Raw genomic sequence first — 27,904 nt, forward strand, 5'->3', positions numbered from 1 at the left:
CTGCAGGAGCCAGGTATTGTTTGCAGCTCTTGCTTTTTGGGCTTTATTTTGGTCTTCCACAAATATTATACAATTAATTTTACTTTCCATAATGCACTTTATATAGGCTTGGTATATTGTATTGTTTGGGGTGGGGGGCACACTTGTACCCTTTAAAATCATAGTGCCTATGAAGTATAGGTGGCATGAGGGGCACTCAATTTGAATATCTGTTGCCACTTTTGCCTTTTTTTGTTCAAAATTAAAAGGGTGGAGACTCACTGTCCCTTTCATCATATGGCACCTCCCTGTACCTGCTATCTCCCTCTCAAAGTTCTGGTACAGTATGTCGGTATTGGGTTTGGCATTTGGTTCTGGTACACCTTTTATGTGCCAAGTTTTGTTCTGACCAGGTATCTGCACTAGTGTTGAGCAAAAAGGTTCAGCCGCCATGTTGATATTTCGCAGCCACAAGAACACAGCATTGCAAACTTCTCACCTGGCATCCCAGGCCCTTCTGATTATAGTAGGCCATGCACGTCATGTTGTAACACAATGACGATGTGGGGCCCTACTAATAGAAAGCAGTGCCGGGGAGGTCAAAGGGAGTTGGATGTTTGAGTGCGCTGATCCAGAACTCAAAAAGTACCGATGAGGCTGCTGTATCAGGGTCCTTTTTGCTCAACTCTATTCTGTATGCATATTATATGTTGGCCAAGCAGGATAACTTAAAAATGGAAACCCACCCTTTCTTTCTGGGTTAGGCCTCCGGACAGATGTTGCTGGCATGGGTGGCAGAACAGTTGCTCGAGGCAGTCAGGGTGGAGATGGCTGTCAGCTTCTGCTGTGGGGAGGACTTGGTGACGACCGGTTGAGCCGCTTTTCTTGTGCCACTTGAGGAAACAGGTTCTGCAAGTTTCCAGGTTACAGCTAGAAGGAGTCTATAGAGCAGTGTGGCACCAGTCTATGAAAACCTATATAGGGGCACAGGGCATCTTGTCTGGAGTCTGAATAGATTGGTGTTGCTATATACAGCCTGAAGATTGCATTATTACCACTATCTACTGTTGGTAAAACATAGTGTTTGATAATCCCTTTAAGTGCACAGATTCAGAAAGTCATGCTAATTCTAGTAAAGGCCCCGTCACACTTAGCGACGCTGCAGCGATACAGACAACGATGCCGATCGCTGCAGCGTCGCTGTTTAGTCGCTGTGTGGTCGCTGGGGAGCTGTCACACAGACAGCTTTCCAGCGACCAACGATGCCGAGGTCCCCGGGTAAACATCGGGTTGCTAAGCGCAGGGCCGCGCTTAGTAACCCGATGTTTACCCTGGTTACCAGTGTAAAATGTAAAAAAACCAAACATTACATACTCACCTTTGCGTCCCCCGGCGTCCGCTTCCTGCACTGACTGAGCGCCGGCCCTAACAGCAGAGCGGTGACGTCACCGCTGTGCTGTGGTTTCACTTTACGGCCGGCAGTCAGTGCGGGAAGCAGACGGCAAGGGACCTGACGGACACCGGAATGTGAGTATGTAGTGTTTTGTTTTTTTTACATTTACGATGGTAACCAGGGTAAACATCGGGTTACTAAGCGCGGCCCTGCGCTTAGTAACCCGATGTTTACCCTGGTTACCAGTGAAAACATCGCTGAATCCGTGTCACACACACCGATTCAGCGATGTCAGCGGGACCTCAACGATCAAAAAAAGGTCCAGGCCATTCCGACACGACCAGCGATCTCGCAGCAGGGGCCGGGTCGCTGCTACGTGTCACACATAGCGAGATCGCTACTGAGGTCGCTGTTGCGTCACAAAACTTGTGACTCAGCAGCGATCTCGCTAGCGACCTCGCTTAGTGTGACGGGGGCTTAAGAGCACAGGGCACACAGACAAATATTAGTTGTGATGGCGGTGACACTGGCTGTAGAGCAGCGTTCAGATGTTTTCCAAAAATCTTGGACTTTCTCTTTTATACAAGTGAGATATCTCGGGCATAATCAGTCATCCGCTTCCATGCTCAATGACCTGCAGTAACCTTTGTGGAGCTGGCAGACAGGATGCATGTGATCTTCCCCGCAGCACTAGCATACATAGTATGTCAGCACTGCACAATGCCAGGGAGTCTCCCATCATCCAGCAGGAGGCGCCAGATATCCCATGGGGAAAGGAAACTCCTAAAAGGAGGAGGAAGAACAAAGAGGGAAGCCATGTCTGCCCCCTTGTCTAAATGTATTCTTAATATCAAAATCTAAATAAATGTTATGGCAGATTATAAAAGGTACGTTGATATAAGACCAATAGAACATACAAACTATTAGGCTATGTGCACACGTAGAATGGTCCACTGTGGATTTTTCCGCAGCGGATTTGATAAACCCGCAGGGTAAAAATGCTGCGTTTTCGCTGCAGATTTATCGCGGATTTACTGCGGATTTCACTGCGGTTTTACAACTGCGGTTTTCTATTAGAGCAACTGTAAAACTGCTGCGGAATCCGCAGAAAGAAGTGACATGCTGCGGAATGTAAACTGCTGCGTTTCAGCGCGATTTTTTCCGCAGCATGTGCACAGCGTTTTTTGTTTCCCATAGGTTTACATTGTAATGTAAACTCATGGGAAACTGCTGCGGACTCGCAGCTGCGGAACCGCAGCATTTTCTGCATCGTGTGCACATACCCTTACATTAATAGTGGTGGCTTATTTTTTACTCTGCACATTGAGGCCATCACATTTTCTTTTTAATCACATACAAACAATCCTTATATGAATTTCACAGAAAATCACAAGGCAAAAAAAAGATCAGTGGACGCCTATTAATCATACTGTGTAATGCCAGAACCGTTTTTTTTTTTTTTTTTTTTACTAATGCACCCAGAAAATTAACAATGACAGAAACCCAAACGCTCATTTTTATTAGATAGCGATTTCACCCAGAAACAGGGAAGAGGGGCTGGTTGTGGAATGTGCTAGTTCTTTTAGAAGTTTATGAGATCCCCAACTTTACGGATATCTTCACCCTTGAATGTCTCAGGTAGTAGATATTGTGGTGATGTTTCCTACTGCAATTTTACCTTTCTATAGAAATGAAACATGGCATGGATAGCATCCTCCATCGGACCTATATTAAGGTGGAGGGGTTAGAACAGCCTTAATTACGGTGAGGCAAGTGAATGCGTTATATTCGCAGCTTTGCTACAACGCTGAAAATATATCTCACAAATATTGAAATGATGCAAAACCCAATATTCATCACTGATCACTGGCTCAGGAGGAAAGTCTGCCATCCGTGCTTTGAACAAAGGAAGCTTTTGCCTCGGAAGGGTACTTCTTCGCCTCTGAGCTATACGATTTCTAGGCTAGGTGTCTGGTTCTCGAAGCAGATCTCCGTTTGTAATTAACTGGTCACTGTAGGAGGCCCCACTTAAAATGGAGGTTGCAGGGGCATCTCGCTCTCTCACTTTACCAGTAATAATTAATCCCAAATGTTCCATGTGAGGGTGATATGTCCCATCTCTGGAGAGGCCTTTATGGATTTAAATTTTTTCTCTACAACACACTGGTTTAGCAAATAATAAACTTTCATGATAGTGCTTCATTAAATGATTGCCTGGCAGTCCGCCTATAGCTTTGCAAATGGCTTCTCTTAGCTAAAAATCCAAATTAGGCCACTGAAAAAAAAAATATGACAATATAATACATGGATGCAACAGGCTCTTTTGAACAGAATTCACTCTCCATTTTGGCTAATAAAGGGGCACCCTTGATGACAAGTAATTCTGTAAAAGCACAAAATGGGCTGTCTCGGACTTTTGCACTAAGGATCAGTCATCAATATCAGAGATTCTTCCACCCCTGAGCTGTTACCAGGTCTGAAATACACAATGTATGAAGCTGTAATGTTCAGATTTTGCATACTGAACTTTTGACGGCTGTGGATTAATAGTGGATTGATGGTGGTGTTGGACCCCAACAATCTGATATTGATTAATTAGATCATCAATATCGTAATCCTGGACAAGCCCTTAACATGCATTACCGAAAAATTATCAAGTTATACTTGTGTAGATGACTCTTGCAAAAAGTCATTCAATACAATGTCACTTTAGAGGTCCGAGAGTCTATAAAATATGAACATCGACTAGAAAATGGAAACGGAGCGAAAATCCAGTGTCACTAAGGGTACCGTCACACATTGAAATTTTCATCGCTGCGACGGCACGATTCGTGACGTCGCAGCGTCGTATAATCATCGCTCCAGCGTCGTAGACTGCGGTCACACGTTGCAATCACGGCGCTGGAGCGATGCCGAAGTCCCCAGGTAACCAGGGTAAACATCGGGTAACTAAGCGCAGGGCCGCGCTTAGTAACCCGATGTTTACCCTGGTTACCAGCGTAAATGTAAAAAAAAACAAACTGTACATACTCACCCGTCGGTGTCCTTCAGGTCCCTTGCCGTCTGCTTCCTGCTCTGAGTGCAGCCGTACAGTGAGAGCAGATCGCAGCACCGCTGTGATCTGCTGTCACTTTCCGGCCGGCACTCAGAGCAGGAAGCAGACGGCAAGGGACCTGAAGGACACCGACGGGTGAGCATGTACGGTTTGTTTTTTTACGTTTACGCTTGTAACCAGGGTAAACATCGGGTTACTAAGCGCGGCCCTGCGCTTAGTTACCCGATGTTTACCCTGGTTACAAGCGAAGACATCGCTGGATCGCTGTCACACACAACGATCCAGCGATGTCAGCGGGTGATCAAGCGACGAAAGAAAGTTCCAAACGATCTGCTACGACGTACGATTCTCAGCAGGGTGTCTGATCGCAGTAGCGTGTCAGACACAGCGATATCGTAACGATATCGCTAGAACGTCACGAATCGTAACGTCGTAGCGATGGAAATTTCAATGTGTGACAATAAGTGCAATCTGCTCTACAATGATTAGAAACCAGTTAAAAGTGTACACAGATAGGACGCTGCCAACTAAAACTACTGGCCCAAAGTAATTTATGCTTCTGACTGCCACAGATTAAAGGGGATATTATCCAAAATACCAATTTGATCTTATAAAGTACACATTAGGATCAATATAACAGAATTTACTGGGAAATGTAGTTTTAGCTGTGTAAGAATAGGACTCCTCATTCAGCCATGTGAAGCTGGATGTACAGAGGTGCAGATAAAGATGAAAGATTGCAAAAAAAAAAAAAAAAGGTACAAAAGTAACGTTAAGCTGGGCTTAGTCTGCATATTAATAAGTATGCCTTTAGCGTACCTAACGAAAAATAATGCAATTGTTTGAAAAACTTTACGGACTGTCAATCTAAAGTAACCCTCAGGGTCCTTATGTAATTTTACAGCCCTAGGACGCTGGCGGCCCCTCCACCTCCTGATGCATTGTTTGCTGGGTATCTATTTTAGACATGGGCTGCACATTAAAAGAGAATTCCAATGACAGCTGCTTTTTCTCTGGGAAGATGGCCAGAGCTCACACCACGCTCACTATCAAATGTACTGCGAGCTGTAATAGGAATGTTTATAAACTGATCAGATGAGAATATATCGCTGCCCTCCTGGATTCACTTCATTACACTTGTTATATTAAGCATCCATCTTTTTATGCTTTAATTATATAAAAAGTTCTGTGAAAAAAAAAAAAAAAAAATTACATCACAAGGAATGTGTAGTACGCCAGCTGCTCTTACCAAACGCTTCTTTGAAACGCAGGAATTATAACCTTTAGTACTTGAAGATTGTTTGCAAGATGGGTATTTGGATTGCAACTAGATCCATCTGAGATTTACGGATTGCAGCCACATCAGCTACTAGGTAGTCACACAACGGCCTGAGCACAAAGCGTGATGTGACTTCTACCAAGTGCCCCATGTTCCAATTGTTATTCCCAGGCTGGGATCATGAGTGTATTAAAATAAATAAATAAAGTAAATAATCAGGCCGATTTTCATCCAGAAAAGTGGGACTATTTTTTTCCTCACTTGCTATCCGTGCACTGTCTTTTTTTTTTTTTTTAAATCATTTACAGGATCACAGAATTGCAATGTATCCGTAAAAATCAGATGCCATACTAATGGTTCCTATGGCATCGATTTTTCTCATACCCATCTGATTCTGGAGTGAAAACGCAGCATGCAGGTTTTTTTTTTTTTTTTTCCTCACTTTAATACAGCTGAGAAAATATACGCAGATCTGTACTGCCTCATTGAATAACATTGGTCTGAGTACAATCCCTTTTCTTATCAGGATGCACTCGTCCCAGTAATATGCTGGTGTGAGTGAGCCCAGAGATGTCCACTACTTGCTAAAGGGAATCTGTCAGTAGGATCAAGCCTCGTAAGCCATCTATATGGGCATGTACGACATAGGAAGATTAATAAAGTGGTACCTTGATATCTACCAGCTGATGTCTTATTAAGAAAAAGCATTAAGCTACTTACGGGTAGCGGCATTTTTCGGAGGCCCATGACAGCACTACGAGAGAGGGGATCCGCCCTTCAGGAACAGGAAACCTACAGATACAAAAGGGCGGTACCTCTCCCTATGCATCAGTTGTATATTAGAGCCTGAGAGGACTACCGCGGTTAGTAGCACACAAATATTAATTATATACAGTCTATATACAAAATTAATCCATTGCATTATAACTAGATACCACACGTGAGATCTATATATCTCATTATATACATTATAGGAAGTGCAACCCCCACGTGAATAGGGAGGGAACTAAGGGTGCTGTCATGGGCCTCCGAAAAATGCCGCTACCAGTAAATAGCTTAATGCTTTATTCAGGCTCCCATGACAGCACTACGAGAGAATTACAGAGATGTAAAACTACCTTAGGGAGGGACTATAGCTTGTAGCACCCTTAACCCGAAGGTGAGATCAGAGGAGAACCCAAAGTCCAACCGATAGCGCTTGAAAAAGGTGGAAGGGGACGACCACGTAGCTGCCTTACATATCTGGTCGATTGATACTCCAGATCTTTCCGCCCAGGATGTAGCCATGGCCCGGGTGGAATGCGCCCTCAGATTCTGCGGAGCCGGACCTCCACCTGCAGTATAAGCCAGAGAGATAGCCTCCCTAATCCAATTCGCTAGTGTGTATTTCGATACTCTAAGCCCTTTTCTAGGACCTTGGAAGGATAAAAATAACGCATTATCTCTCTTCCAAGCGTCAGTGACTGCGATATACTGTAACAGGCATCTCCTAACATCTAGTGTATGGAGTAGTTCTTCCTTCGTATTAGAAGGATTAGGGAGAAATGACGGTAACACTATCTCCTGTGATCTGTGAAAATGTGAGGCCACTTTTGGCAAATAGGCTGGGTCCGGTTTGAGGACTACGCTGTCCTGTAGAAACTCTGTATAAGGGGAGAGTCTAGAGAGCGCCTGTATGTCCCCTACCCTACGAGCAGATGTTATTGCAACTAAAAATGCTGTTTTGAGGGACAATAATTTAACTGAGGTTAAATGTAAGGGCTCAAACGGTTCCCTAGTCAAGGCTGAAAGGACTAGGTTGAGATCCCAAGGCACCGACCTGTTCTTGTGTATAGGTCTAGCTCTACTCGATGCTTTAATAAACCTTGATACCCAATAGTTATTAGTAATGTTACAAGAAAACAGGGCCCCTAGGGCTGAGACTTGTAGCTCTAACCCCTTCTGCAGGAATTCTAAAATCTGGTTAATTGGTATTCCTTCTTCAATATTAAAATCTGAAGAGGCCAGGAACTTCCTCCAGGTTCTAGAGTAGATTCTTGTTGTTATTTGTTTTCTACTCTTCATAAGGGTATCAATTAAATTTTGGGAAAAACCTCTTTTTTTTTTTAACAACGACCTCTCAAACTTCATGCCGTCAAATGGAGCCCCTTCACTTGTGGATGGCTGATCGGACCTTGATGGAGTAAATCCGGAATGTCCGGAAGTACCCAGGGGGTCTTCCACCGACATGGTTCTGAGCCAGGCAAACCAAACCCTTCTGGGCCAGAATGGGGCGATCAGTATGACTCTTGCCCGATCCTCTCTTATCTTTCTGACCACAAGAGGCAATAGGCACAGCGGGGGGGGGAAACGCATAAGCCAATCAGAAATCCCATCTGATCAGGAAGGCATCCACAGCCAACGGATTCTCCCTGGGATTTAGGGAACAGAACTTCCTTGATTTTTTGTTGTCCCTGGTGGCAAATAAGTCCACCTCTGGATGACCCCACTTGCGGACAATCTGATCGAAGATGTCTCTGTTCAGAGACCATTCCCCTTGTTTTAAAGTGTTGCGGCTTAGAAAGTCTGCTTTTATATTTTCTTTCCCTCTTATATGCAGTGCAGTTAAAGATAGTAAATGGCTCTCTGCTGTCTGGAGCAGGCGGTCCGCTACTTCCATCAGAGATTCGGAGTGTGTTCCACCCTGGTGATTTATGTAGGCTACCGCCACCTGGTTGTCGGAGTGGATCTTGACATGGTGACCCTGTAGATATACGAGGAGTTCCTTAACTGAAAATTCAATTGCCATTAACTCTCTCTGATTAGAAGAGGCTGATGTTTGGGGGTCCCATAGACCCTGAACTACAATGTCACCCATGTGTGCCCCCCACCCCGTAGGGCTGGCGTCTGTTACCCAGGGAACACCTGTTGACAGTTTGTCTTCTTTCAGCCACCATCTAAGGGATGTAAGAACTGCTGGACTTAATGTCACCTGACCCTGCAAGGACCCTTGTAAGGCTCTATCATTATCCAGTACCTCAACCTGTAAAGGTCTGGTATGGAATTGGGCCCAACGGACGGCGGGAATACACGAAATTAGGGATCCTAACAGTGACAGCCTGTCTAAGGGTCCTGGACGGTTTATTAATCACCTTTAACACCTGTTGTTGAATATGGAGTAATTTATCAGGTGGAAGACAGCATTGTTGGGTCTCTGAATTTAATAATAGCCCTAGGAATCTCTGAACTTTTAGGGGCTGTAATCGGGATTTTTCATAATTTATAATCCAGCCCAGATGATCTAGTTTGGACGTAGCTGTCTTCACTTGTGAAAGGCAATGGTCTGCTGAATTTCCCACTATAAGGAAATCATCCAGATAAGGAATAATGAGGATATTGAATTCTCGTAAGTGCGCCATGACCTCAGCGACTACTTTAGTAAACACCCTAGGTGCTGCTGAAAGGCCGAAGGGAAGAGCTCTAAATTGAAAATGGCGAACAATTCCTCCCATAGACACCGCTACTCTTAGGAATCTCTGGAAGTTCTCATGGATAGGTATATGATAGTATGCATCCTTTAAGTCTACAACTACCACCATGAAGCAGTGTTTGAACAACATCTTTATTGTTGAACTGATTGACTCCATTTTAAAGGTTTTATTAACCAGGTACTCATTAACCCCTTCATGACCCAGCCTATTTTGGCCTTAATGACCTTGCCGTTTTTTGCAATTCTGACCAGTGTCCCTTTATGATGTAATAACTCGGGAACGCTTCAACGGATCCTAGCGATTCTGAGACTGTTTTTTCGTGACATATTGGGCTTCATGTTAGTGGTAAATTTAGGTCGATAATTTCTGAGTTTATTTGTGAAAAAAATGGAAATTTGGCGAAAATTTTGAAAATTTTGCAATTTTCACATTTTGAATTTTTATTCTGTTAAACCAGAGAGTTATGTGACACAAAATAGTTAATAAATAACATTTCCCACATGTCTACTTTACATCAGCACAATTTTGGAAACAACATTTTTTTTGCTAGGAAGTTATAAGGGTTAAAATTTGACCAGTGATTTCTCATTTTTACAACAAAATTTACAAAACCATTTTTTTTTAGGGACCACCTCACATTTGAAGTCATTTTGAGGGTTCTATATGGCTGAAAATACCCAAAAGTGACACCATTCTAAAAACTGCACCCCTCAAGGTGCTCAAAACCACATTCAAGAAGTTTATTAACCCTTCAGGTGTTTCACAGCAGCAGAAGCAACATGGAAGGAAAAAATGAACATTTAACTTTTTAGTCACAAAAATGATCTTTTAGCAACAATTTTTTTATTTTCCCAAGGGTAAAAGGAGAAACTGGACCACGAAAGTTGTTGTCCAATTTGTTCTGAGTACGCTGATACCTCATATATGTGGGGGTAAACCACTGTTTGGGCGCACGGCAGAACTCGGAAGGGAAGGAGCGCCATTTGACTTTTTGAATGAAAAATTGGCTCCAATCGTTAGCGGACACCATGTCGCGTTTGGAGAGCCCCCGTGTGCCTAAACATTGGAGCTCCCCCACAAGTGACCCCATTTTGGAAACTAGACGCCCCAAGGAACTTATCTAGATGCATAGTGAGTACTTTAAACCCCCAGGTGCTTCACAAATTGATCCGTAAAAATGAAAAAGTACTTTTTTTTCACAAAAAAATTCTTTTAGCCTCAATTTTTTAATTTTCACATGGGCGACAGGATAAAATGGATCCTAAAATTTGTTGGGCAATTTCTCCTGAGTACGCCGATACCTCATATGTGGGGGTAAACCACTGTTTGGGCGCATGGCAAGGCGCTCCATTTGACTTTTTGAATGGAAAATTAGCTCCAATCGTTAGCGGACACCATGTCGCGTTTGGAGAGCCCCTGTGTGCCTAAACATTGGAGCTCCCCCACAAGTGACCCCATTTTGGAAACTAGACCCCCCAAGGAACTTATCTAGATGCATAGTGAGCACTTTAAACCAACAAGTGCTTCACAGAAGTTTATAACGCAGAGCCGTGAAAATAATAATTACGTTTTCTTTCCTCAAAAAAAATTTTTTTAGTCCTGATTTTTTTATTTTCCCAAGGGTAACAGGAGAAATTTGACCCCAAAAGTTGTTGTCCAGTTTCTCCTGAGTACGCTGATACCCCATATGTGGGGGTAAACCACTGTTTGGGCACACGTCGGGGTTCGGAAGGGAAGTAGTGACGTTTTGAAATGCAGACTTTGATGGAATGCTCTGCGGGCGTCACGTTGCGTTTGCAGAGCCCCTGATGTGCCTAAACAGTAGAAACCCCCCACAAGTGACCCCATTTTGGAAACTAAACCCCCAAGGGAACTTATCTAGATGTGTGGTGAGCACTTTGAACCCCCAAGTGCTTCACAGAAGTTTATAACGCAGAGCCGTGAATAAAAAATCATTTTTCTTTCCTCAAAAATAATTTTTTAGCCCGCAATTTTTTATTTTCCCAAGGGTTACAGGAGAAATTGGACCCCAAAAGTTGTTGATCAGTTTCTCCTGAGTACGCTGGTACCCCATATGTTGGGGTAAACCACTGTTTGGGCACACGTCGGGGCTGGGAAGGGAGAGAGCACCATTTTACTTTTTCAACGCAAGATTGGCTGGAATCAATGGTGGCGCCGTGTCGCGTTTGGAGACCCCCTGATGTGCCTAAAAAGTGGAAACCCCTCAATTCTAACTCCAACACTAACCCCAACACACCCTTAACTCTAATCCCAACCCTAACCACAACCCTAACCCCAACACACCCCTAACCCTAGTCTTACCCCTAATTCCAACCCTAAGGCTATGTGCTCACGTTGCGGATTTGTGTGGATTTTTCCGCAGTTTTTGAAAAATCTGCAGGTAAAACGCACTGCGCTTTACCTGCTGATTTACCGCGGATTTCCAGTGTTTTTTGTGTGGATTTCACCTGCGGATTCCTATTATGGAGCAGGTGTAAACCGCTGCGGAATTGCACAAAGAATTGACATGCTGCAGAAAATACAACGCAGCGTTTCCGCGCTGTATTTTCCGCACCATGGGCACAGCGGATTTGGTTTTCCATAGGTTTACGTGGTACTGTAAACGTGATGGAAAACTGATACGAATCCGCAGCGACCAATCCGCTGCGGATCCGCAGCCAAATCCGCACCGTGTGCACATAGCCTAATTCTAACCCTAATTCCAACCCTAACCCTAGCCCTAAGTGCAACCCTAGCCCTAAGTGCAACCCTAGCCCTAAGTGCAACCCTAGCCCTAAGTGCAACCCTAGCCCTAAGTGCAACCCTAAGTGCAGCCCTAAGTGCAACCCTAGCCCTAAGTGCAACCCTAAGTGCAACCTTAAGTGCAACCCTAGCCCTAAGTGCAACCCTAAGTGCAACCCTAAGTGCAACCCTAAGTGCAACTCTAAGTGCAACCCTAAGTGCAACCCTAGCCCTAAGTGCAACCCTAAGTGCAACCCTAGCCCTAAGTGCAACCCTAGCCCTAAGTGCAACCCTAGCCCTAAGTGCAACCCTAGCCCTAAGTGCAACCCTAGCCCTAAGTGCAACCCTAAGTGCAACCCTACCCCTAACCCTAACCCTACCCCTAACCCTAATGGAAAAACAATAAAAATAATTATATTTTCTATATTTTATTATGGGGGTGATAAAGGGGGGGGGGGGATTTATTTACTATTTTTTTATTTTGATCGCTGTGATAGAACTTATCACAGCGATCAAAATGTGCAGGAACGAATCTGCCGGCTGGCAGATTCGGCGGGCGCACTGCGCATGCGCCCATTTTCCAAGATGGCGGCACCCATGAAGAAGACGGCCGGACACCGGGAGGGACATCGGAGCTAGGTATGTATGGGGGGGTGGGATTGGAACACGGGGGGGGGGGGGGGGGGGGATCGGAGGACCTGGGGAGCGGACAGGATGACCGGGGGAGCCGACAGGAGGGAGGAGGGGAGCGGAACGGAGATCGGGGGAAAAAAGGATGACTGGGGAGGTGATCGGTGGGGTGGGGTGGGGGCAGATCGGGGTCTCCAGCCATGGCAGATGCTATTGCAGCATCGGCCATGGCTGGATTGTAATATTTCACCATTTTCATAGGTGAAATATTACAAATCGCTCTGATTGGCAGTTTCACTTTCAACAGCCAATCAGAGCGATCGTAGCCACGGGGGGGGGGGGGGGTGAAGCCACCCCCCCTGGGCTGAAGTACCACTCCCCCTGTCCCTGCAGATCGGGTAAAATGGGAGTTAACCCCTTCACCCGATCTGCAGGGACGCGATCATTCTGTGACACAGCATATGCGTCACAGGTCGGATTGGCACCGACTTTCATGACGCATACGCTGTGTCACAGGTCGGGAAGGGGTTAAGGGACTTAAGATTAATGATAGTTCTAAATGATTTATCCAGTTTTTGAATCAGAAATAGAGGAGAGTAGAACCCTCTTCCTCTTTCTGACTCTGGGATTTCAATCAGCACTTTTTTTTAAGGCATAAATTCATGACCTCTGCTTCCAAAGCTGTCTGTTCAACGGTGGACAAACGTAAGGGGGTTAGTTTAAACTTATCACGAGGCCAGTGATTAAACTCCAGTCTCAGACCCTCTGATATAATGCCTCGGACCCAGTCACCATTTGTGATGTCAGACCATGCGGAAGAGAAGGCTGCCAATCTCCCTCCCACAGGGATTGCTAGTCATTTGTCTGGTTTTTTACGTTCTTTTGAGGAACGGCGAAACATGTAGCCCGTACCTCTCCTGCGCCTATCCTCCCATCTAAAATTATCTCTAGAGGGTGAGGACACTCGTTTTCTTCCACGACCAAATCTCCTTCTGTTGAAAGGGCGACGGTAAGATGATGTTGACAAATTAGGGAACTTTTTGTTGTCATCCCCTGCTTTCTCAAGCAACTCATCCAGTGTTGGCCCGAAGAGATATTCCCCCTTGCATGGGATAGCGCAAAGCTTGGATCTTGATTGAATGTCTCCAGACCAACACTTCAACCATAAGGCTCTACGAGCTGCGTTGGAAAGTCCTGCTGCTCTGGCCGCCATTCTGACCGAATCGACTGAAGCGTCCGACAGGAAGGCCGCAGCATCTTGAATTACCGGGAGCGCATTCCTGGACGCGCCTTCCTTAAGTTGTGACTCCAACTGATCCAGCCAGACTATTAACGATCTGGCTGTACATGTTGCGGCCACTGCCGGTCTTAAAGATCCGGCCGCCATTTCCTAGGTACCTTTAAGGAAGGTGTCTGCCTTCCTATCAAGAGGATCTTTAAGGGTTCCCATGTCCTCAAATGGCAATGAGCTTTCTTTGATGCCTTTGCCACCGCAGCATCTAACTTAGGGGCCTTGTCCCAGGTATCAACGGTTGCATCCTCAAAGGGATACCTGCGCTTTAATGCTGGTGGCAAGGAACCTTTCTTCTCCTTTTTCTTCCACTCCCGTAGAATCAAATCCTGAATTTTATCAATCACTGGAAAAGATCTACGTCTTTTATGGTCTAATCCGCTGAACATCATTTCCTGTCTGGAAAGTTGCGTTTTAGGCTCTTCCAGGCCCATCGTACCCCTGACCGATTTAACTAATTTATCAACCCGGTCCAGAGGTAGACAAAATCGGCCTGAGTCCTCTTCTGATGACGAGGAAGAGGGAATAGAGCAATAGGAACCTTCTTCTCTTTCTTCCTCTGAAGAATCAGAGATCAAGGGAGCTTTATGTTTTGAACTTCCCGCCTGGGATAGAGACCGCAGGGATTCCCTTACTTCCATAAGGATCATCTCCTTTAAAATTAGCCGTACTCACAGATTCTTCCGCTACCTAGAGGAGGACAATAAGGGTGATACCTTCTATCTGACCTGATGTCACTTAACCCCTTCCAATCCTGTAGACCTCACCGTCTGCTGTATACAGGGGGCACATAATTTTTTGGGATAAGAATCTGGTAAAGGGATTCCACATAGGGCGCACTCCTTATGTTTCGTCTTTGAACTTTTCTTCCCCGGAACACGAGGGGGGTTCTTTCCCAGTCGATGCTCTCGATCCCTGCTTGGATGAGCTCTTACAGCTGGACTGGTCACTTCTGACATGCTCCTTCTCCATGGGCTTCTGTCGCACGTCATCCAGCAGCTGAGGCTGCTGCTCACCATCACTCTCAATGATGAAGATGTGGCCAAAAGCAGGGCTCTAAATCCAACACCTTCTTAAATCCCCCTGAATTCTGGTCAGCAGGCTGCCTGGCGTCACTCTCATTGGTCCCTGCTGTTTCAGGCTACAGCTGGGAGGTCAGCGGGGTTTGTGAGGAATCCGGCGTCCAGGATCGATGGGCGCCGCCATCTTGGATAGACTGCGCATGCGCAGTCACCTGGCGACCCAGAAGCGTCTGCTGACTCCGCCCCTGACGTCACCGCACCCGGAAACGCTCCACACACAGAGCGGTGCAGGACGCTGGAAAAAACATGCAGCAGCGCCCCGGACGGCGTACACCTCCTGCCACCGGTACCTCACCACCCCGCATGGACCGAAGGAGCGGCTATACTTACCGGCGCAAAAAGGAGATCAGGAATCCTCCGGACTCTGCTCCCTGCTGCAACACGCCACTGACGTGCAGTCCTGCCAGGACCACCGTGGCGTCTCCAGGGACTCCCGCACCGGCTGAGGTAGGAGACCCCCCGCTACCTGATTCAGCCAGCCAGCCTGAGTCCTTTAGGATGTCTGTAGGCATCTGTCCCTCCAGGAACAGGAAACCAACTGATGCATGGGAGAGGTGCCGCCCTTTTGTATCTGTAGGTTTCCTGTTCCTGAAGGGCGGATCCCCTCTCTCGTAGTGCTGTCATGGGAGTCCGAATAAATGTCGATTTTTTTTACTCCGGACTATGTAAATGAGTAGTTAAGATCTATGGGCCGGACACAGATTTCCCTAAGAATCTGCTTTCATAGATTATTGTAAATGATAGGTGATGTTACCAGTGAGAGACATGTAATGACTGAGTCTGCTCTCCTGACCTACATGTCTCACAGTGGTAACGCCCCTTTGACACACATGCGTCTCCTGGCAGAGAACTGTGCAGCCAATCTGCAGCATCGACTGCAGCTTTTTGGTAATCCATCAGATAGGACCTACATCCCAGGAAGAAGAGTATTGGTTTGTTTTTGGAGGGGGGGGGGTGATTATTTAAGTTTTACATGAAAACCTCTAGGTCTTAAGAGATGATTTGTTAATTCATCTTGGTATCTTTCCATTGCTTTCTGCCAGCAAGGCCAGCACAGTCTGCAGCGCTGCACTTGTAATGACAGCACTGGGGAAAAAAAGCTGACCATTTTCATTACAACTAAAGGTACCTTCACACGAAACGACATCGCTAGCGATCCGTGACGTTGCAGCGTCCTCGCTAGCGATATCGTTTCGTTTGACACGCAGCAGCGATCAGGATCCTGCTGTGATGTCGCTGGTCAATGAATAAAGTCCAGAACTTTATTTGGTCGTCCGATCGCTGTGTATCGTTGTGTTTGAAAGCAAAAGCAACGATACCAGCGATGTTTTACACTGGTAACCAGGGTAAACATCGGGTTACCAAGCGCAGGGCCGCGCTTAGTAACCCGATGTTTACCCTGGTTACCAGCGTAAAAGTAAAAAAAAACAAACAGTACATACTCACCTGCGCGTCCCCCAGCCTCTGCTTCCTGACACTGACTGAGCGCCGGCCCTAAAGTGAAAGTGAAAGCAGAGCGGTGACGTCACCGCTGTGCTGTTAAGGCCGGAGCTCAGTCAGTGTCAGGAAGCAGAGGCTGGGGGACGCGCAGGTGAGCATGTACTGTTTGTTTTTTTTACTTTTACGCTGGTAACCAGGGTAAATATCGGGTTACTAAGCGCGGCCCTGCGCTTAGCAACCCGATGTTTACCCTGGTTACCCAGGGGCCTCGGCATCGTTGGTCGCTGGAGAGCGGTCTGTATGACAGCTCTCCAGCGATCAAACAGCGACGCTGCAGCGATCGGCATCGTTGTCGCTATCGCTGCAGCGTCGCTTCGTGTGAAGGTACCTTTAGTCATTTTCAGATTCTAACCGTCATAAGTGATGGCTTTTAAAAAGCCGAAAAGGGAAAAACCCAAACATCAGATGAAATCCAGCCATCAATCCTTCATTCCCACCATAGGAGATATGCCAGCACTGAAAGGTGTCTGTCTGCAGCCTATTGACAGCTGCCTAAAGTATATCAGATGTTTACAAAGCAAATCATTTTCTCAGTGGATTGCGCTTATCAACTGCAAATACTGATGCAATTTGGCAAACAGCATCTGTTCAGGAATGCGGACCCAAAGCACTAGGCAGACATCAGATTTACATGGCTACTAACCTAGCCCCTTTCCTAACTTACCAATCTGTCTGGCAAGAGTGCACTATGCTGGGGTCAGGGTGACAAAAAGAAGAAGTAGAGCAATCATTTGTCTGCCCTGAAATGTCTGGTAGTAACCCATGGCGTGATGCCTCAGGACACAGAGTCAACCACTGGAGCAGCTGCACCCGGCTAATACCCTTATAGCAACTCACAGAATGGCCAGACAGAACGGATAAAAGTTTAGTACAATGGTTATGTGCAGCTGACAAATGAATACTACAGGGAAGGGGAAAGTACCAACGGCGAAGCACATTATAGTATCAGCAAAAAGATCAGTCTACTCTGGAGACTAGCGGTTCCTCCATTAGGACACTGATGGCAGAACGCTAGGATGTGCTAGCAGTGTCTGAATTAGACTGACACGATGCACCTGCTGAGTTTTCCCAGGTGAAGCCACTTCTGGCATCTTTACCTCTATACTTTTGAAGGTTCCAATCCCTGAAGTGGTTATCAGACATGACACAAGACAACAAGAGCACAGCAGCATCTTTTTGACATTGCGGTGCATTATGTTCATGTTATTGGTAGCTTTTTTCAGGTGGATTACAGGTGGAATCCACTAGAATATGACATGTGCATACACTAAATCTGTCAAACAAACCTGCCTGCAATGCCTATAAAAGTCTATGGAGAGAGAAGGGAGAGAAATTGGATGGAGAAAAAAAAAAAAAAAAAAGCACAAAACTGGTGAGGCTTTTATTGCGAAAAGGGGTAACAGAAGAACACAAGTCAAGTAACAGAAATAGTAACTCATTTACACACAAAGATTATTCTGAAAACTCACATAAAATTATAGTTACACTTTACATCAAAGATGCCAAATTTTGCAATTGTACCACTCCAAGGGCCAAGCACAGTTTAAAAGCATATTCTGATCCATTGTATTATTTTCCGCGAAAAAAATCGCATCGCGGAAAAAAAAGCAACATGTTCATTAAAATGCGGAATTGCAGGGGATTCCGCACACCTAGGAGTCCATTGATCTGCTTACTTCCCGCACGGGGCTGTGCACACCATGCGGGAAGTAAGCAGATTATGTGCGGTTGGTACCCAGGGTGGAGGAGAGGAGACTCTCCTCCACGGACTGGGCACCATATAACTGGTCAAAAAATAAGAATTAAAATAAAAAATAGTCCTATACTCACCTTCGATGTCTTCCCGCCTCTCAGGTGCATGCTGCCGCTTCGGTTCCTGTAGCTGGTGTGCGGTGAAGGACCTGTGATGACGTCACTGTCTTGTGATTGGTCGTGAGCGGTCATGTGACCGCTCACGTGACCGCAACGTCATGGAAGGTCCTGCGCGCACACACCATCTATACGGAACGGACGCCGGTGAGGAGATCAGCTGTCTGCGGGTGAGTATAAGCATTTTATTTTTTTTATTATTTTTAAACATTCTATCTTTTACTATAGATGCTGCAAAAGCAGCATCTATAGTAAAAAGTTGGTCACACTTGTCAAACGCTATGTTTGACAAGTGTGACCAACCTGTCAGTCAGTTTTCCAAGCGATGCTACAGATCGCTTGGAAAACTTTAGCATTCTGCAAGCTAATTACGCTTGCAGAATGCTAAAAAAACACGAAAAAAAACGAAAAAAAAAAAAAAATGCGGATTTCTTGCAGAAAATTTCCGGTTTTCTTCAGGAAATTTCTGCAAGAAATCCGGACGTGTGCACATACCCTAGGCTACATTTGCACAAAAAATGCGGAATACACTGAAAATAATGGGAGGCATATGTTAGCGTTTTTTTTCGCGTTTTTATAGCAAAAAAACGCGAAAAAAACGCGAAAAATACTGAACGTGTGCACATGGCCATGATCTACAGCTCCATTTCTGGAATTGCCACTATTGTAGACAAAGAGGGTCCTCTTATTTAGCACACCGGTAAACAGGAGCCCAGAGGAGCGCAGGTATACCCGCAGTTTGAGAGATACAAAGGAGTCAGATGGCTAGGGGCCAAGCAGAACGGCATTGCAGGCCTCCTGTGCCCCTCAGCCATCCAAGAACCAGGTCGTGCACCCCTGCGTTGGGGTGTAGAGGGGGGCATTTTTGGCAATAGGTAAAATTGGTCAGCAAGCTCGTTCTGACTGGTGTGTGTAACCCCCATGTCTCCTATACTGAACAATGTTTTAGGCAGATTTATGACCAAATAAAAGCAGATCTTCGATAGGGCTGTATCAGCTTAGAACATCGGTCAGGAGAAAAGCAGTATGTTACAATCCCTGCCATCACAATATGCTCACTCACATTCTGCCTTATATGGGTTATCCACTACTCTGACGATGCCTTCTTAATCACTATATGGGCAGCACGGTGGCTCAGTGGTTAGCACTGCAGCCTTGCAGCGCTGGAGTCCTGGGTTCAAGCCCCACTAAGGACAACATCTGCAAGGAGTTTGTATGTTCTCTCCGAGATGCGTGGGTTTCCTCCGGGCTCTCCGGTTTCCTCCCACATTCCAGAGACATACTGATAGGGAATTTAGATTGTGAGCCCCATCGGGGACAGCGACGATAATGTGTGCAACCTGTAAAGCGCTGCGGAATATGTTAGTGCTATATAAAAATAAAGATTATTATTATATTCCACCATGTACAATACAGCCGTACTTGGCGCCAGGGGTCCCGTGACTGTCATGTCACATGACAAAATCCATAGCAAACGTTTCCCATAAAATGATTATAATGCACAGAACATGTGCACAATGTTGTGTTATGTCACTTATTAACCACTTCAGGATTCAGAAACCATGAAGCGATTAAAATAACATTCATTCTTCAGGTGGATTTCCGAAGATGCCTGCTCGCTATACTTCACAGCAAAAACGACGGTGAAGCCCCTTCAGGAAAAAGGCCGCCGATCATTTCCAGATTTGGTTTCGCCTAAAAAAATAAATCAAGTTTTGGATGCAGAAATAAAAAAGCAACGTGTGAACATTGCATAAATTAATAAGAACAAGGTAAGGCCAAGTTTGGCATTATGCAAACTTGTAGTCAATACTCCCGGTTTCCTTCTTGAACGTAACAAGTAACAGATGTGTTTTAGTGTCACAGTGATTATACACTCCTAAGCATGGCGAGCTGGAAAAGCTTCAGAGTTTTGTACACCACAGGCACACGAGCACACCAGCAGGCGCTCCTCCACAAACAACCACCACTACTAACCACTTACCATACCTCCTGGCTGTATAAAGTAGGGATGATCTACATTAATGTGTATTGCTCAATTTTATAAGCCATTTGATTGTGCCTACCACTAGGAGGAAGGCTCCTCTGTACAAAACACACGCAGTTACAGGAAGTATTCGCAAGGGTCTAATGGAAAAGTAGACAGAAAAATAGGTTTTAACGGAAAATTATGCAATTGCAAAATCTGATTAGCATTCCCAGGAACGGCGACGGCCGGGAGCCAAAATACTGTAAGGGTTATGAATGTCCGGCTGGAAATATATTCTGCAAATATTCTCTGGGCGCTGAAGGGAAACCGGAATAAATAATTATCCATCATAGAGCCTTCTAGGAGGAGTAACCGTATAGCCTCATGGGCTAAAGTTTATAGCCGATTGCCAAGATTACCAGCCATTTCAGAGGTAGCCGCTTGCCTAGATAAAGAGCGAGCTTGCTAGCGCTGCTCTAAAGCTGGCTGGATAAAGGGATCATTAGGGGGACATTATCATTTTCACATATCTAATGTGGTCCTTTCTCTAGAAGTAATAGAAAACTAATTATGCCACACACTGTCTCAACTGTTTCCATTAGTCCCATAAGAGTGACATAAGCAGCCACATCTCCATTCTTCTGCAGCCTGGTGGGTTGAGGAACCCTCATACTCCACAGAGGTGGGACTCCTATCTGGCAGACAGACCTTTATGGCATACTAGATGGTGGCCCGATTCTAACGCATCGGGTATTCTAGAACATGCATGTCCACGGAGTATACAGCACAGAGCCACGGAGTATACAGCACAGAGCCACGGAGTATACAGCACAGAGCCACGGAGTATACAGCACAGAGCCACGGAGTATACAGCACAGAGCCACGGAGTATACAGCACAGAGCCACGGAGTATACAGCACAGAGCCACGGAGTATACAGCACAGAGCCACGGAGTATACAGCACAGAGCCACGGAGTATACAGCACAGAGCCACGGAGTATACAGCACAGAGCCACGGAGTATACAGCACAGAGCCACGGAGTATACAGCACAGAGCCACGGAGTATACAGCACAGAGCCACGGAGTATACAGCACAGAGCCACGGAGTATACAGCACAGAGCCACGGAGTATACAGCACAGAGCCACGGAGTATACAGCACAGAGCCACGGAGTATACAGCACAGAGCCACGGAGTATACAGCACAGAGCCACGGAGTATACAGCACAGAGCCACGGAGTATACAGCACAGAGCCACGGAGTATATTGCCCAGCCACATAGTATATTGGCCAGCAAAGTATGTCACAGGTTAAAAAATAAACATATACTCACCTTCCGAGGGCCCCTTGTAGTTCTGTCGCCTGTGTGCGGTGCAGGCGGCAGCTTCCGGTCCCAGGGTGTGATGACGTTGCGGTCACATGACCGTGATGTCATGGCAGGTCCTTGTCGCATACCATCCTTAGCACCGGAACCTGCCGCTTGCATGGACCGGTCACCGGAGCGTCGCGAGGAGCGGGAAAGGTGGCGGAAGGAGAGTATATAATAATTTTTTTTTTAAATTATTTTTAACATTAGATGTTTTTACTATTGAGGCTGCATAGGCAGCATCAATAGTAAAAACTTGGTCACACAGGGTTAATAGCGGCGGTAACGGAGTGAGTTACCCGCGGCATAACGCGGTCCGTTACCGCTGGCATTAACCCTCTGTGAGCCGTGACTGCGGGGTGAGTATGGAGCGGGAGCCGGGCACTGACTGCAGGGGAGTAGGGGAGGGACTAATCGGACTGTGGCCGTCGCTGATTGGTCACGGCAGCCATGACAGGCAGCTGGCGAGACCAGTCAGCGACTTGGATTCCATGACAGACAGAGGCCGCGACCAATGAATATCTGAGAAGGACCGACAGGATCGACAGGACCGACAGGACCCTTAGACAATTATATAGTAGATGCTGTGGATATGTACCTGCACTTACTGTTTTCATTAACATGACCATCTGCCATCACTGGAGAAAAAGAAAAAAAAAAACTCATTGGGACTGTATAGCTCCATTATACATGGTTGTCAAAGGGAAATAATTTCCTTGAGCTGCTTGATCAAAGATCCTAGTTGATAAATGTTTGCTAGGAAACCGCTATAAAGTCAATTTCTCCATATGTATTTAAGGTGGACAAACCATATACTTTTATAGCAAGCATACAGGACTGGGGTAATGAATAACATGATTTCAGGTTGTATGTAGATAGCAGATCTGCAATGTGTGACATATGGCCAAAAAATAAAACATTTGTAAAGTGAAGTATTCCTGCACCCTACAGGCCAAAGACAAAATTTCTTGCACCACTTTATGCACAAAGTTATGTAAAAATGGGATTTGTGGAATGCTTTAAATGGCGATAGCAGCATATATTAATATTGTAAACACTTTATTGCGCGCTTGCCTGGAGATAAATGCCTGAATGTATAGCAATAGTAAGAGCTGAAAACACTCAGCCCAGTCGGTCTTGCAGGGGCCACGGGCCAGCCCACCACGCATGCTAACAACATATGTGATCTGCGTCCGTCACATCCTTCTGCTGAAGGACTGGACCGTGCTGGGAGGACGGACATGCAGAATAGTGCAGCCCCCACAGCAGCTGCTGAAATGTGACTTCCAGGCATATCAGGTGACACGTTCAGGATTTTCTATACCCACCAGCTGCCCTCTACCAACTGTGCAAAATCCTTGTTACCCAGTATAACCAAAGTTTATATTGTAAATGCTAAGCTGTGATTTTACATCACTGTGTAATAGACACGTGGACACATACATAGGAATGTCACTTTATTGCAGTTTTAGGCAACACTTCCTGATCAGCACACAGTTTAGGTGACATTGGTTTAGAAGAAATCGTGGTTACACTCATACAAGCCATTTGCTACAGTTTTCCACCTTCCTGTTTAAAATAGGGCCAGCGAGCAACGGCAGCCTATTCTTTAGTAGGCATGCACTATGCTAGGAAACATGGCGTCCCCCACAAGAATTACACATTTGGCAGGCAAAAATTGTTTCGTCTGCACCATTTACTAAAGTCGTAAAATCTGGGGTCAAGAACACACCAATGCTATAGGGACAGGACTGCAGTGACACTTAGGACCCAACATAACATTGCTCAGGTCTAATGGGGGCAAGTGCATTGATTGCCAAAAACACATCTCATAATGAGAATGCAAAAAAAACTTTTTCCCCTAAGATATGCTACAAGAGACTGGATCTGCACATCTTTCATGCTTGTAAAGTGCTAACCCCTTTAATGACCGAGGGAGTCATCTCACATCAGGTTTCCAAGATAGATGCAAGCATGGTCACCTTTCCACCGAAACCACTAGGAGCTACACAAAGGGAAAATGTAAAATGTAGACTACACAATAGCCAATTCATCAGCCATGACCAGTGATGTTGCGTATTCACATAAGCACAGCCTGCAAAGCTCACATCCTGCCTAGGGGTAGAGATCCTCCATGTCAGACCACAAATTAGTGAGATCAGATCAGTAACGGGAGATTCCAGATAATACACATTTCAGCCGCACCAATAGGAACTTCCAGGAAAACCAGTGCCAGAACGAGTGATCAGTTCTCACTGCTCTTGCACATCAGAATCTCATCATTAGCTCCTTCCAGAGGATGTATCCTACAGGCACCCATCCGGGAGGAAGGTACCTGATAAAAGCGCCATCTGGGATCTCAATGGCAACCTGCACTGCATGAAATAGTGATGATGGTGTAGGGGCTCCGCTTACAGCTCATTCATTTGTAGTCAGGAGTTAGTCACCAAGAACAGAATGAGTCACTTGCCTTCCGACTGTCCCACTGCTGCTACGTGCGGCATACTGGTCATCGTTTGGCACCATCGCACATTCAGAATAGAGACATCTGCAGGAGGGGCAGGAGTACTTACTATATCATAATATTTAATAGTTGTATCAAATGTAGTTCTTTACAGTCCTCACCACCCGTGTGTAGGCGTATAATCCTCCACTGAAGAGTTCTTTATGTGTCTCTGATATATTCCCCCCTCCCCCCCATGTCTGCTCTCTTAACATCAACCAATCACAGCACAGCTTTCATTTCACCAGTGTGATGTGTAAAATGAAATCTAAACTATGATTGGTTGCTGCGGGCAGGAAAGGTTAATCTGAAAACGCTGAGCAAAATGATGGTGCTGTATATATGCATAAATGATTACATTTTAAAAAAAATATAACAATAAATGCCTGGTTGTATTTATATTGCTTTTATGGGTAGTATTTGTCAAGATAAACATGGACAAAAATATTCACAATTTTAAAGGTAATCTGGCAGGAGGTTTTTGCTATGTAAACCTGATAGGAGCATGATGTAGGGGCAGAGTCCGAGTCCCCAATTCCAGTGATGTGCCGTTTTGATAGAATCCCCGATTTCCCTGCTGTAGATGTAGCAGTACTCAGAATGCTGAGCTGTGTATAACTCCACCCACAACACTGACTGAAAGCTTCCCATGTACACTGTTTTCAGTATTCTATGCCAGTGAGCGATAATTAAATATTGCGCTAATAAACGATTAAGCTACTGCTGGCTGACTATGTGCATGGCGACTTTCCTTCCTTGTCCATGGGAATGCACCAACAAGACTCGGTCAGGAGTTCGGGGACGTCAGACAGTATTCCTATTGTTGCCCTATTGATCTGCTGTTCACAGCCGCTTGTAGTCTACAAGGACTACAGTCCGCCATTAGACAGCATGCCTGATGACTCCGAAATAAGCCAGCTCTGCTCCAGTATGAGAACTCACGGCTGAATACACAGACATCATTACCTAAAATTAAAGCTTTGTGTTTGTTAGTTAAAAGCATTTTCCTAATAATTAAAACATTGAATTGTGAGTCGTAAAATTATGTAGAAGCCCAACTGTTCATTACAGGGGAAAGTGGGAAAGTTCTGGGTGGAAATAGCACAAAGAGGCCCCTTACATAGCTCCGTTGATTACATGGTCACAAGTCATTAAGTACAGCCTCATAAAGGGGGGGGAGGAAGGAGAAGGACAGCCTCGTAAAGGGGGGGGGGAGGAGGAGGGGGACAGCCTCGTAAAGGTGGGGGGGGAGGAGAGGGACAGCCTCGCAAAGGGGGGGGGAGAGGGACAGCCTCGTAAAGGGGGGGGGGGAGAGGGACAGCCTCGTAAAGGGGGGGGGGAGAGGGACAGCCTCAAAGGGGGGGGGGGGGAAGGAGAGGGACAGCCTCAAAGGGGGGGGGGGGGGGAAGGAGAGGGACAGCCTCAAAGGGGGGGGGGGAAGGAGAGGGACAGCCTCAAAGGGGGGGGGGGAAGGAGAGGGACAGCCTCAAAGGGGGGGGGGGGGAAGGAGAGGGACAGCCTCGTAAAGGGGGGGGAGGAGAGGGACAGCCTCGTAAAGGGGGGGGAGGAGAGGGACAGCCTCGTAAAGGGGGGGGAGGAGAGGGACAGCCTCGTAAAGGGGGGGGGAGGAGAGGGACAGCCTCGTAAAGGGGGGGGGGGAGGAGAGGGACAGCCTCGTAAAGGGGGGGGAGGAGAGGGACAGCCTCGTAAAGGGGGGGGGGGAGAGGGACAGCCTCGTAAAGGGGGGGGAGGAGAGGGACAGCCTCGTAAAGGGGGGGGAGGAGAGGGACAGCCTCGTAAAGGGGGGGGAGGAGAGGGACAGCCTCGTAAAGGGGGGGGGAGGAGAGGGACAGCCTCGTAAAGGGGGGGGGAGGAGAGGGACAGCCTCGTAAAGGGGGGGAGGAGAGGGACAGCCTCGTAAAGGGGGGGGAGGAGAGGGACAGCCTCGTAAAGGGGGGGGAGGAGAGGGACAGCCTCGTAAGGGGGGGAGGAGAGGGACAGCCTCGTAAAGGGGGGGGGAAGGAGAGGGACAGCCTCATAAAGGGGGGGGGGGAAGGAGAGGGACAGCCTCGTAAAGGAGGGGGGAAAGAGAGGGACAGCCTCGCAAAGGGGGGGGGGAGGGACAGCCTCGTAAGGGGGGGGGAGGGACAGCCTCGTAAGGGGGGGGAGGGACAGCCTCGTAAGGGGGGGGGGAGAGGGACAGCCTCGTAAGGGGGGGGGGAGAGAGGGACAGCCTCGTAAGGGGGGGGGAGAGAGAGGGACAGCCTCGTAAGGGGGGGGGGAGAGGGACAGCCTCGTAAGGGGGGGGGAGAGAGGGACAGCCTCGTAAGGGGGGGGGAGAGAGGGACAGCCTCGTAAGGGGGGGGGAAGGAGAGGGACAGCCTCGTAAGGGGGGGGGGGGAAGGAGAGGGACAGCCTCGTAAAGGGGGGGGGGCGAGGAGAGGGACAGCCTCGTAAAGGGGGAAGGAGAGGGACAGGAAGAGGGACACAGTCTCGTGAATGGGGGAGGTAGGGACTGCCCCATGTGGAGTCTGCATGGTTCCATCACTGTCACACCGCCCCTGCCCATAACTGCCCACCTGCACTTTCCTGTTAGTGAGCCCACAGCCTACCCCCTCCATTACTCCGCCTGGTTCCTGACACCATGCAGCACTATGTATCCGCCTGAAGCCCGGAGAGCCCACATGCCGGGTACGTCTGGATGGAGCAGGCACATCACTCACCGTTGCAGAGCTGCCGGTGATGGAGCTGATAACGGCCCTGGGAGCAGCAGCACACTTGTTCTTCCAGGCGGCCACTCAGAATCTCTGCAGCCTCAGTATCTCTGCAGCCGCCGCCTCCTCCTCAGGTAAATGACCGACAATAACCTCACTCTCCGGAAACCCGCCGGTCACGTCATCTGATTCGATAGGGGGCAGCCAATCAGCGCCTCCCATCGATCACCCGCCCTTTTCCTTTTCCATCTTTCATCAACTGAGGGGGAACCCAGTCGGCGCAGTCGCAGTGTCACCTGACGTGTTGCGCACACAGAGAGGGGGTATGAGGGGCTGGGCTCGTGTGTACGGCTCCATCACTCCCTAAAATAAAAGCCATTTCCTGTTCTGGTTAATTATGCTGAATATAGAACGGCTGCATCATAATAAAACGAACTGGTCACACTGCTGGTAATGGGATGGAAAATGAATGAGTCCTGAGGCTGTGGATGATTCATACAACTCACTGAGAAGGAAAGAGAATGGTACCACATGGGAACAGGCTGCCCTTACTGAGCTATACACAGCGAGCACATAGATGTGGCTGGGTCTGATCACCGAGTGTGGTTGTATTCCATGTAATGGAAGGTCCCTATGTATCCGGGATATGGATGGCACGGAGGCAGCCGCCCTACAGTTTAGGGCAGATACATTCTACAATCTAGAGCAGAGCCCCCCAACAATCTGGAGCTGAGACCCCCCCCCCCACACACACACACACACACACTCACACACTCAGCCCCCTCTATAAAACATGGTACAGAGCCCCATCTATTAGCTAGAGAAGACATCCTCCTGCCCATCCCCCTTTATGAACAGGACAAACAGTCCCCACCTCAGCCACCTTTTTAAGCTGTGTCAGAGCTCCCTCTCCCCACTCAGTCCCCTCTATAAAATGTAGTAGAAAGCCCCATGATCACCCCCATAAGCTACAGCAGAGAGCTCCCCTCTCAGCTCCCTCTGTAAGCTACAGCATATAGACCCCCGCTCAGCCTCTATAAAATATAGTAGGAAGCCCCATGA

At 47.0% G+C, this 27,904-nt stretch overlaps 1 protein-coding gene across 3 annotated transcripts in view; it reads right to left on the minus strand.

The window, feature by feature from the left end:
- ACSL4 (acyl-CoA synthetase long chain family member 4) overlaps positions 1 to 27,183 on the minus strand; it is an 88,595-nt gene extending 61,412 nt beyond the window's left edge. Inside the window, exon 1 of one of the 3 annotated variants that reach the window (XM_077285147.1) lies at positions 26,852 to 27,183. The gene's annotated coding sequence lies outside the window, so the exon portion shown is untranslated. The remainder of the gene's footprint in view (positions 1 to 26,851) is intronic. The other 2 variants (XM_077285145.1, XM_077285148.1) reach the window with 2 other exon arrangements.
- Positions 27,184 to 27,904: the final 721 nt, after the last annotated feature.

Source organism: Ranitomeya variabilis, chromosome 2, assembly GCF_051348905.1.
Source record: "Ranitomeya variabilis isolate aRanVar5 chromosome 2, aRanVar5.hap1, whole genome shotgun sequence".
NCBI classification, from domain to species: domain Eukaryota; kingdom Metazoa; phylum Chordata; class Amphibia; order Anura; family Dendrobatidae; genus Ranitomeya; species Ranitomeya variabilis.